Genomic DNA, 11297 nt, shown 5'->3' on the forward strand with positions numbered 1-11297 from the left:
CACAGTATAATACTGACACAGTATAATGTCCCCAGGTCCCACAGTATAATACTGTCACAGTATAATGCCCCCAGGTCCCACAGTATAATACTGACACAGTATAATGTCCCCAGGTCCCACAGTACAATACTGACACAGTATAATGTCCCCAGGTCCCACAGTATAATACTGACACAGAATAGTGTCCCCAAAGTTACTCCAGGTCTCACAGTATAATAATGTCACAGTATAATGTCCCCAGGTGCAACAATATAATACTGACACCGTATAATGTCCCCAGGTCCCACAGTATAATACTGTCACAGTATAATGTCCCCAGGTCCCACAGTATAATACTGTCACAGTATAATGTCCCCAGGTCCCACAGTATAAAACTGTCACAGTATAATGTCCCCAGGTCCCACAGTATAATACTGAGACAGTATAATGTCCCCAGGTCCCACAGTATAATACTGACACTCTATAATGTCCCCAGGTCCCACAGTATAATACTGACACAGTATAATGTCCCCAGGTCCCACAGTATAATACTGACACAGTATAATGTCCCCAGGTCCCACAGTATAATACTGACACAGTATAATGTCCCCAGGTCCCACAGTATAATACTGACACAGTATAATGTCCCCAGGTCCCACAGTATAATACTGACACAGTATAATGTCCCCAGGTCCCACAGTATAATACTGTCACAGTATAATGTCCCCAGGTCCCACAGTATAATACTGTCACAGTATAATGCCCCCAGGTCGCACAGTATAATACTGAAACAGTATAATGTCCCCAGGTCCCACAGTATAATACTGTCACACAGTATATTGTCCCCAGGTCCCACATAGTACGAGGCAGGGGAGTGCAATTTTCAGTGCTTCTCCACTTCCTCAATTGCTCTGGTGTCTATATCAGAGTGATGCCTACAAAAAGAAGGGCCAAGAAGTTTAAATCATCATTTCCTATTTCATCAACCATGAAACTGCCCACCTTGTGTATTTGCCACCCATACTTTTATCCAGACACAGAAGTCTATGGAGAGTGAAGGAGGCTGCTGCCAGCTAGTGAGTGATTTATCGCCTCAATCTGTACAGTATAAGGCTACATTCAGACAACTGAGGTGTTGAAACAGCTGTGAAAATCATCCATTTTTCACAGGCATCTTGCGCCATGTCTGTTTTTCACATCCTGCACCATGTCTGTTTTTACTGATCACCCATACATTTAAGTGTTGTGACAATTGGGGGCAGTTTAGCATCAAAGGTAGCGGTTTCCTGGACTTAACAGAGGTGTTTGTGGCGCTGGGTGCAAAATAAAAAGAAGATCAGGTAATGCAATCCAAAATAAGTGGCTTTATTCAGCTTACAACAGGAACAAAAATAACAAACAGTCCACACACAGGGCAATACCTCACTTCTTGAACCCTGACTAATCTGCTGAGGGCAGGATCCTTCACTGAGGTTTCTTCTCACCAGTCTGGCTCACACTGAGCTTAACCAAGTCCCTTTTGGATTCCAGTTCTCTTCGGACAGACCTCCTGTCTGTCTCCAACTGGTCCACAGTCTACCTGCTTCTGCAGGTCACCAGCAGCACTCTCTCTCTCTCTGGAGTTGGGCTCCTTCTGGAATCCAGTCTTCTTGGGACAGACCTCCTGCCTGTCTCCAACTACTACACGATCCATCTGCTCCTGCAGGTCACCAGCAATACTCTCCTTCTGTGTGCACTCCCTCTGGAGTTGAGCTCGTTTCTCAGGTATGGATGTGGTCAGGGTCCTTTTCAACACTGTTTTTGGTCTCTCTACAGCGCCCACTAGGTTCACACCCTCACAGTGTATAGACGTATATATGAAATAGTCAAAAGTAGGGCATGACCTATACTTTGATGGTCCGATCAACAATACATTTGAGACTATAGACGGGGCCATGAAAACAGCCAAAAGTAGGGCACAACAAATAATTTGACTGTCCGTGATGATACTTCTATGTTAGAAATAACTCAGGCTGCTATATGGAGAAAAAAAGCACTTTTTTTTAATAATAAATATTCTAAAGTTTATTGTAGTCACCTGTAATATTACTTTCTGAAAACATTTTTATTATTAGAGGTACCCTTTAAGATTACAGGCTCTGGAACTGAATTTCTACAACTCAGATCACAGTAACTTGCGGGAGGAAACACAACCTCATTGACTAGGTGCAATGCATCATTAGGTGCAATGTGTTAGGGCAACATTGCAATCTTACTGTACGATACACAACTACATGTCACTGTGTAACCCTAACCTTAATGCTGGATGTCCTGAATTTTAACAGTTTTAGCAACCCATAAAAAGAGATGTAAGCTTCAAAACTAGGTACACTAGTAACTGTCCATAAATATAGCTCATAAATACAACAAGGTAGATGAATGTTTGCCTATATAAACTGAACCCCATGCCTATAGCTCAAACATATTCAGAAATTTTACTGGTATTATGGACAGGTGTACATTGATCTATAGTGCCAGATATGAATTTGGACAATGTACCCATGCAATATAAGGTGATGCACAATATACAGAGCAGTGTGGAACATATTGAACATTATTCCTTATCCTTATTTCAGTGAGAAAGTGGTAAAGAAAAAAACAATGGCATTATATATTGATCAATATGAACATTGCATCATGCTATGTAACAGGATCAGCTTGCATTTTAACCAAGAATAAATGTTATTATAATAAAACATTGTAGGTTTGCTGGTTATAATTCCCAGGATGATTGGCCCTGTTTCTCTCTTGCTATCTCTCACTATAATATCATGACTTGCTAGCAAAACTTTTGACAGATTGTAATTCACAGCTCAGCCACTGATTGGCGACATAGACATATAAGGGATAGACATTTTGTGACAGGGTGGTTTTTTTTGAAAAGCTGGTCATCTCATGCCACACATAATGAGATATACTGAGCCAAAAGCAGGAGTGGACACGGACAGCTGAGGGCCCCTATGCAAGAGTAGTTATGGGCTCCAATATTCCAGCACAGAGTAGCCCTTTTATGTCTCTAGCAATCCACCAGTAATGTTTAGCCATGGAGTTCAATAGCCTAGGCATTTACCTCCATCTAATAGACAGTAGAAAGCAATTGAAGAGCTCAACGGAAAAATGGCCTAAGTCCAAAAATCAATATTGTGAGAAAAACGAAATTTAAAGTTTTAGCCTAAAGCAAACGGGCATTATTGTGGAATATATCTATCCAATGTAATCAGCTAATGAACACCGTTAATCCTAATCATAAATTGTATTATTTATTAAAAAAATTGCAGCTTCATGTATAAATATTATTTATTTAATATTATTAATTAATTACTACTATTATTAAACGATGAAGAATAATAATTACCTGCCTCCCTTTTCGGCGCTAAATATGTGCAAAAGTCGATTTAGAGCCTTTTAAACAATAAGACAAAGTTTTTACACTAATATAAACAACAGACCGGAAGTCACGATTTCAATGAAAAAATGACCAACGAGAGTGAAGTAAGTAAGTTTGTATTGGACTTAGGCCATTATTCCATTGAATGTAAATTCTTCTGCATTGAAATATATGGACTTAGGTCATTAATCCTAGGTACCTTGTAAACCCAATGCATAGAACGAGGTACAAAGAAGCTTTCTAGGTAATAATTTGAAATATGACAAAATGTGGACTTAGGCAATTTTTCCGTTGAGCTCTTCAATTGTTCAGGTTCTAGGGCCCCCTGAGCTACTGGGTCCCTACACCAATGGTACTTACACTCCTGACAAAGGGGGAAGGCAAGGAAGGATATATCTGCTTATATAGCAGTATTGCACAGTAGACATTCAAATAAATGGCCGAGCATGTAGTATATGGACAGCTGGGTTTGACATAGCAATATCTGCTCTTTGTTAGCACCTGCCAACTCGGACTAATAAATAAGGGTCCCAAGTTGCTGACCATTTAATCTACAAGCAGACTTCTACAGGAAAGAATCTAGTACTCTTATAATAGTAACATAATAGCCCAAGATCTTTGCAATGTACGCCATTTATTAGTGTTGAGCGAATAGTATTTGTCATATACCTCGCCGGCATAGGAATGCGTGTAATCGGCCGAACACCAAGGGGTTAAACACTTTGAAGATTCAATGTGTTTAACCCCTTGGTGCCGGCGAGGTATTTCACAAATACTATTCGCCCCACACTACCATTTATGTTTCTGGAATACAACAAATTTTCTCCACAATGGGTTAATGCCACCATGTTTGGTTTCTAGAGCCTGGAAAATTTGACTGTATTTTACAAACTACCATCTTTTCCAATTTTAGAAAGGAGAATAAGAAGGGATTTAAGTGGTATGGAGATAAACATTTTCAACTCATGACAATGAACATCTTGGATAAACATTTCATTTTGTTTCGGAGCCAGCTTTCACATCTCCTGTAGAGAGGCTATGATGAATGTGAAGGCAGTGCTGTTTAATGTGAATATCTGGAGTAAGATGAGATATTTATGCACTCACGTGCTGTTTTCTCACATACTTGTTTAAGTATGTCAATGACATTTTGCATTCTGGGCGGGTTAACATTTAGACTTTATCAAGTTCCGCAATTTTTTGGCACAGTCTACCTAACATTCCATGTACACAGTGAGGATATTATGTCTTTTGTCCTAGAAGGACATGAGACATTTACACTTTGATATTTATTAAAAACCAAGAGATAAAGAAATTTGCTAGCACAGACTGTATTTTATTCTCACAGAAAGCAAATTCTTTGCTCCAACTTCAGATGAGTAAAATATAGATCATAAAAAAAGAAAATTGGCAAGGGAATCACACAGCAAACACTGAACTTTTCAAAGCTTATTTATGGATATTAGTTCAACATTTCTCATATGTAACACTCTATAAAAGACTTAAAGAGGTATTCCCATCTAACAGAGGGCTAGCTAGGGGCAAACACATCAAAATGTGACCCAAGCCTCTCAACCAGATTTACCAATGTTACCAGCAGGGGCATAACTACCGCCATAGCAGCGGAGGAAGCTGCCACAGGGCCCGGGACATTAGGGGCCTGGTGACAGCCGCTACCGCTGCTATCATTATACTCGGGGGTCTTTGCAGACCCCCGAGTATAATGATCGGCGTACCGGGAGAGGTAAGGGAACGTAACAAACACTGTTACTTACCTCTCCACAATCCTGCCAGGCCTCCTTCCTTCTTGTCTGACGTCTCTGATGTCACATGAACCCGGCCTGCTTCCCGGGTCATGTGACGTCCGACGTCATAGAACAGCGTAGAAGACAGCGTAGGAGCCGGGGACAGGTAAGAAACAGTAATTTTTTTATGTTTTTATTCCCCCGGGTCTCCGATTATTATACTCTGGGGTCTGAAAAGACCCCATAGTATAATAATTGTTTATGGGTATCCTATAATACTGTGTGCAGGGGCCACTATGGGGTATAATACTGTGTGCAGGGGCCACTAAGGGACATAATACTGAAATGCCCCTTTAATAATGACTACTGAGTGCCCCCTTGATGTAATAATGCCACTTGAATACCGATTTAAAGTTATAATGCCCAATTGGCAATTGTGCCCCACACACAAAATAAAATGGCACTATTGTACCACCTACCCAGAAAAAGCTATACTCACCTAACCCCAATAACTAAAGAGCACAACCTCTTCTGTAATGTACGTATGGTTCTCTTCTCTAACATGCAGGCACGATGCCAACACAGTTGACATTGGCACTCACTGGATCTCTGATGCCAACAATGGCAGTGAGCTGGACCCCACTATGTAAGCGAGCTTGAGGGGGAGTCCAACATCTGGAACCCTCACCCATTATGAGACTGAAAGGGACACAGCACTAGTTTACGTCCCAGCCAACAGACCATACAGGGAAAACAATGGTGGTAACACAGAAAGGGCCCCTTCATTCTTAGTATTGGTGGGAGCCCCAAAGATCCTAACAAAATGATAGCATATTCTAATAATATGTGATCGCCTTACAAGATGGGAACACCTCTCTGATTCTCTAGTTAAAGGGCTTGGCCTACAAAATGCTTTTATCATCTTTCATAGACTGTTTTTTAGAAATCCAACCCCTAAAACTATTAGAACAGGGATCCCAAGCTAGAGGAGCATGAATGGTGTTGTGGTGACACATGCACAGCACCACTCCTTTCAATGACTATGGGATTGGTGAGGACACGATCATTTTTCGTGAGCCGGTCCTGTTACATTCTAACAGTCTGTTATTCTATTTCTTGTTCTTCCTTTTTATAATGACTAGAAGCCATTAGTAGAGGAGTTTGTATAGCTATGAATACAGATATGTTTCCACTAGGTTGGTATCATCATATATTGCTCATTTCCAATCCATTATAGTGATATCTGCTCAGTGTGAATGCAGAGAAAGAGCAATAATAACTGAAAACAACTACTGTTTACTATTGATCTTGATCGCCATGAAAATCATCGGTATTGGCGGCACAACCTGTATGACTTCTAATAGTATCTATATTAGTTAGTGCTGCCTAGTATATGGCTCAAATGAGAGCCACTGCTAGGTAACAATAATGCCCCCTACTGGGGTCTTAAGAAATGAATGACTGACAGACATGGGGGCAGCAGGGTACAGTCACCTAATATTTGCTGACCATGTGACATCACTGCATGGGTTTTATCATGGGGGGTATAGTGCTCTTGAGAAATGGCACAGCAAACAAAACTGAACACTGTTCTGTACCTAATGCCATGTCTGTCGTGTTATTTACCTCTCTTTATGTAAAGTGTTTTTTAACATCTAAAGGCAAAATAGAAGAAAGAGCAATTCTCCACGGAGCAGTATGTCAGAGGTCAGAGGAGAGCAATGTGTTGTCAAAGTATTGCAAATTATTTTCTTATATTCTATGCTTAAAATGCTTAGGATTAAGAAGGCATGTCCAAAGTACGGCATGTGGACTAAATGCGACCTGCGTTCAAATTTGCCCCCTGCATGGTACAGCTGTATGTGCCCACTTCTAAAGTCTGTACTGGAAGCAGTTGGCTCCGTGCCCTCTATTGTGGCTGGGCGTAAGAACTGCAACTGAGCTCCCACTGAAGTCAAGGCCTTGTACAGCTGATCAGTATGGAGGCCCCCCTGTAAACACAACCCACAACCGATCAGATATTTATGGCATGTCCTAAGCATTGGTCATAAAAAACAATAAGTTTTGAGCACCCCCTTTAACTCAGCCTTATCACTCAGACTAATAGCTTCTCATTACTGTGGCCTTTCTTTTCATTAAGGATCTGCTCATGCGTATGTTGCTATTTCTATGTATCTCGCCTGTCTATGGAGCACAAACCTGAAAAGAATGGAGTGCTGCATATGTCATACCAGCACCTGAGTAAATCCACTGAATTAAAATGGGGTTCATTGGGTTCCATTATGGTGCCTGACAATATAAATGCATGGGAGGAATATGCAAATCTGTCTCCCAAGATGTAAACAGGGATACAGTGCCTCTGTTATGCTGCCCTCTATGGGACGCACCCTGAACATCATGCCCGACTTTCCCAGAAGTCTTTACTGCATAATGCTGGGTTATAACCAAATCAATTTCTCAGCTACAGACGGCACCGTTTCTGTCTGGTTGGACTTCATCAGCGCAGCCTAGAGAGAATTGATTTGGAATTGATTTCAGGGTGCCATCCGTAGCTGAGAAATTGATTTGGTTATAACCCCGCATTATGCAGTAAAGACTTCTGGGAAAGTCAGGCATGATGTTCAGGGTGCTTCCTATAGAGGGCGGCATAACAGAGGCACTGTCTCCCTGTTTACATCTTGGGAGACCGATTTGCATATTCTTCCCATGTTCCCTTGCAGTGGAGCAACTATGGCTGTATAAGTCTCCACACACCTGAAAAGGTGGTCTCTCCCTAAGGATGGACGTTATCCCCATAATATAAATGCAATCAGGACTGTATCTTTTTAGTAGAACTTGCAACAGAGCTTGATGAAGTGCAGAATTTATCATAGGCCCCCCACCGCACCTACCCTGTGCCGCTTAGAATACTAGTGATGTCTAATGGGCCCCTCAACCACCTGAGTCTATGTGTGTCTCCTGTCTCTGAAACCCTACACAAATAAAAAAGAAAAATCCCATAAAAACCAGTATGCGAAAATCCACGTCCTTCTTTGCTCTTTTCAGCTGTTGCATTGTCTTCACATTTTGCCAGAAATCTGAGGGTAACATTATTTTTACAGCGTGTTGCTGGAAGACGCTTGACGTTAATTGCTGGGTGAGAGCGGCAACAAACCAATCGCCGTCTAGGCCGCTCTGCTTGGATTAGCAGAATGGAGCAGGTCACGTGACAGGCAGAACGCTGGCCATTTTTCTTCCTCACACTCCTGCGTCATATACTCAGTGGCACACAAATATATCTTAAGCTCCTTTTGCCTTTGCTTTTTCAGTGAAAGGAGGTATGCAGACATAAACACAGCTGACTGTACAAAGCCGCAAATAGCAGGAATAAATCTCCCAACATTTCACAAGATGATAAAAGCTGTAGAGAATTTAAGAGGCTTTTACCAGCACGTGAACCTAAGGAATGATCACATATAAATACAGAGCTGAAGGTGAGGTAATGCCAAAGAGTTCTAAGAAAGTAACAAGTAAAGATAGGGTTCAGAAAAATCCAGGAGATGTAAGTAGATGAGGTTAACCCAAAACCTTTAAGGGCCCATTCACATTGAGAAAAATTACATTTAACTCCAATTCCGGCTCCCCCAGATGAATGGAGCTGAGTGTCTCGCCCTTTGTGTTGTACAGCAAAATCGAGCAGTACAATTTTTTTGGCATCCTGCTCCGATGGCGGCCTCCCCTTAAATACAATGAAGGCAGATTCCTGAAGATTGATTTGTCAGCTAGGAAAATTTGCACCATGTGAACAACCTTTTACCCATACTGAGAGTGATAAGTGACTGATTTAGCGCTGCATCTCCGCAAGGTGGCATCTCAGCCTGGAAACTGCCGTATGCCTCCATTCAAGTGAATTGGACAGGCTGGATGGCCGGGAACACCACTGTGATGGCCAAAATTAGAAGGAAATGCAGTGCAGATGTTTTGCTTAAAAATGTAAATTTAGCCTAAAGACTTGCAAGGCAGCATTCACACGAGGGTCCTGGTGACCGAGGAGTCTTGAAACATAATGAAACAGTGGTATTATTTATGGCACATGATGGGTTGTAAGTCCTGTGGGGAAGTTAGCTTGGTAAAAGCATTGGTACGGACCAAAACAGTCAAGACAGGGACACAAAATGTGCAGCAAACTGGTTTATTTAGAAAAAAACAGGAAAATAAATAAACCTTGACTTCAGGCACAAAATGAGCAAAACAAAATACAGTCTTAACTTCTGGCAAAAACAAAATAAAAAACCTGCTCGTCTGAGACACTAACTAAACAGAACAAATAACCTAACTATATGTGGGGCTTACTTCCAGCCACACGGACAAAACAAGAGCAATATTGTCTCATTGGACTCAGGGTTACAGGGCAGAACCATACACCTCCTTTCTCCTCATGGAACTGCCATGAACTGCAGGCTCAGCAGCCTTTTATGGGTCACTAATGAGCTCAGGATATTATGAGTTAGCCATTAAAAAGGTATCAACTACTGAAGATCAACAAGTTTTCTTGTTTTTTTATATTTCTAACCCACTGGCTAACACGGTACAACAACGAACATTTTCCTGTCACCTTCTCACAATCCTTTTACAGATTGTACATTGGCACTTATGACCTTAAAGTTCCTCCTCTGATCCTACCATCTGTACAGGCTGAAATATATGGACACAACACATACACAGAGATTACCTTATGCAGTGGCGTAACTAGGAATGGCGGGGCCCCGTGGCGAACTTTTGACACGCCCCCCCCCCCCCCCGACCGACGCCGAAGACTTCGACCGACCCCCTCCTATGCATTCCTGCGCGTTCTATTATCCCCCATAGTGGCCCCTGCACACAGTATTATCCCCCATAGTGGCTCCTGCACACAGTATTATGTCCCATAGTGGCCCCTGCACACAGTATTATGTCCCACTGTGGACACCCATAAACAATTATTATACTCTGGGGTCTTTTCAGACCTCAGAGTATAATAATCAAAGTATAAAAAAACTACTGTTTCTTACCTGTCCCCGGCTCCTACGCTGTCGGCCTCCGCTGCCGTCCTTCTGCAATGACGTCGGACGTCACATGACCCGGGACGCAGGCCGGGTTCATGTGACGTCAGAGATGTCAGTCAACTAGGAAGGAGGCCTGGCCAGGATCATGGAGAGGTAATTAACAGTGTTTTTTATGTTTCTTACCTCTCCCGGGCCGCCAATCATTATACTCGGGGGTCCGAAAAGAACCCCGAGTATAATGATAGTAACGGTAGCGGCTGTCACCGGGGCCGTAATGTCCCGGGCCCTGTGGCAACTGCCTCTGCTGCTATGGCGGTAGTTACGCCACTGGCCTTATGCATCATGACCTCACATTGGCATTCTTATTTTCACCAAATTTTCAGGATAAAATAGATACATTGTGTCTCAGAACAAGATTATGTGAAATTACAGCTTGGAGATCCTGTCACATCTATAGTAGTGAAATGGAGTAGTATTCTGTCTTTGCAGAACTATATTCCATGCCTGCCAGGCTGTGTAACTCCTGTTAGCAGATACAGCCTTTTGTTAACCAGTGAAGACCTGCTGTCCATTGACAGAACACAGGCTGCTACAAACAGCAACCTCCATTATTCTGGCAGCTCTGCATGTCATAATGGGAGACTGTGAGGTGAAGAACATCAGTGAATGATGGGAGAGGGAACTAGAACTACATATAGATATAGACATAAATAGATAGAAGTAACGATTCTGCAAGGAGGGAAAGCCACAAAATAAGAAATGTAGTGCTGTACGGATATTTTAACACTAAGGTTTTGGCAGTTTTTCATCTCAAATCCTGCTGCCATAAAATTCCTCCCAAATCTCCCATTCATTTCAGGTGGAGTCAGTAGCAGATTTTTTCCTCTAGTGTCATGACCTTTCTAAAGGCGGGTTCCACCTCGCAAACCCCATCAAAATGATTGGGAGGCAGAAAAAACAAGCTACTGGTTTGTTGCTGCAAAAAAAAAGAATGTCTCTCATTCATTTTACAGGACTGGAGGAAAAATCAACGTCATGACTCAGACTCAGTCATGCAGCCCAATAGAGGATGCTCCCTTTAACATCATGCCCGACCTTCCCAGAGGCCTTTGTTTGCAATGA

This window comes from Leptodactylus fuscus, chromosome 9 (assembly GCF_031893055.1).
Source record: "Leptodactylus fuscus isolate aLepFus1 chromosome 9, aLepFus1.hap2, whole genome shotgun sequence".
Lineage (NCBI taxonomy): Eukaryota > Metazoa > Chordata > Amphibia > Anura > Leptodactylidae > Leptodactylus > Leptodactylus fuscus.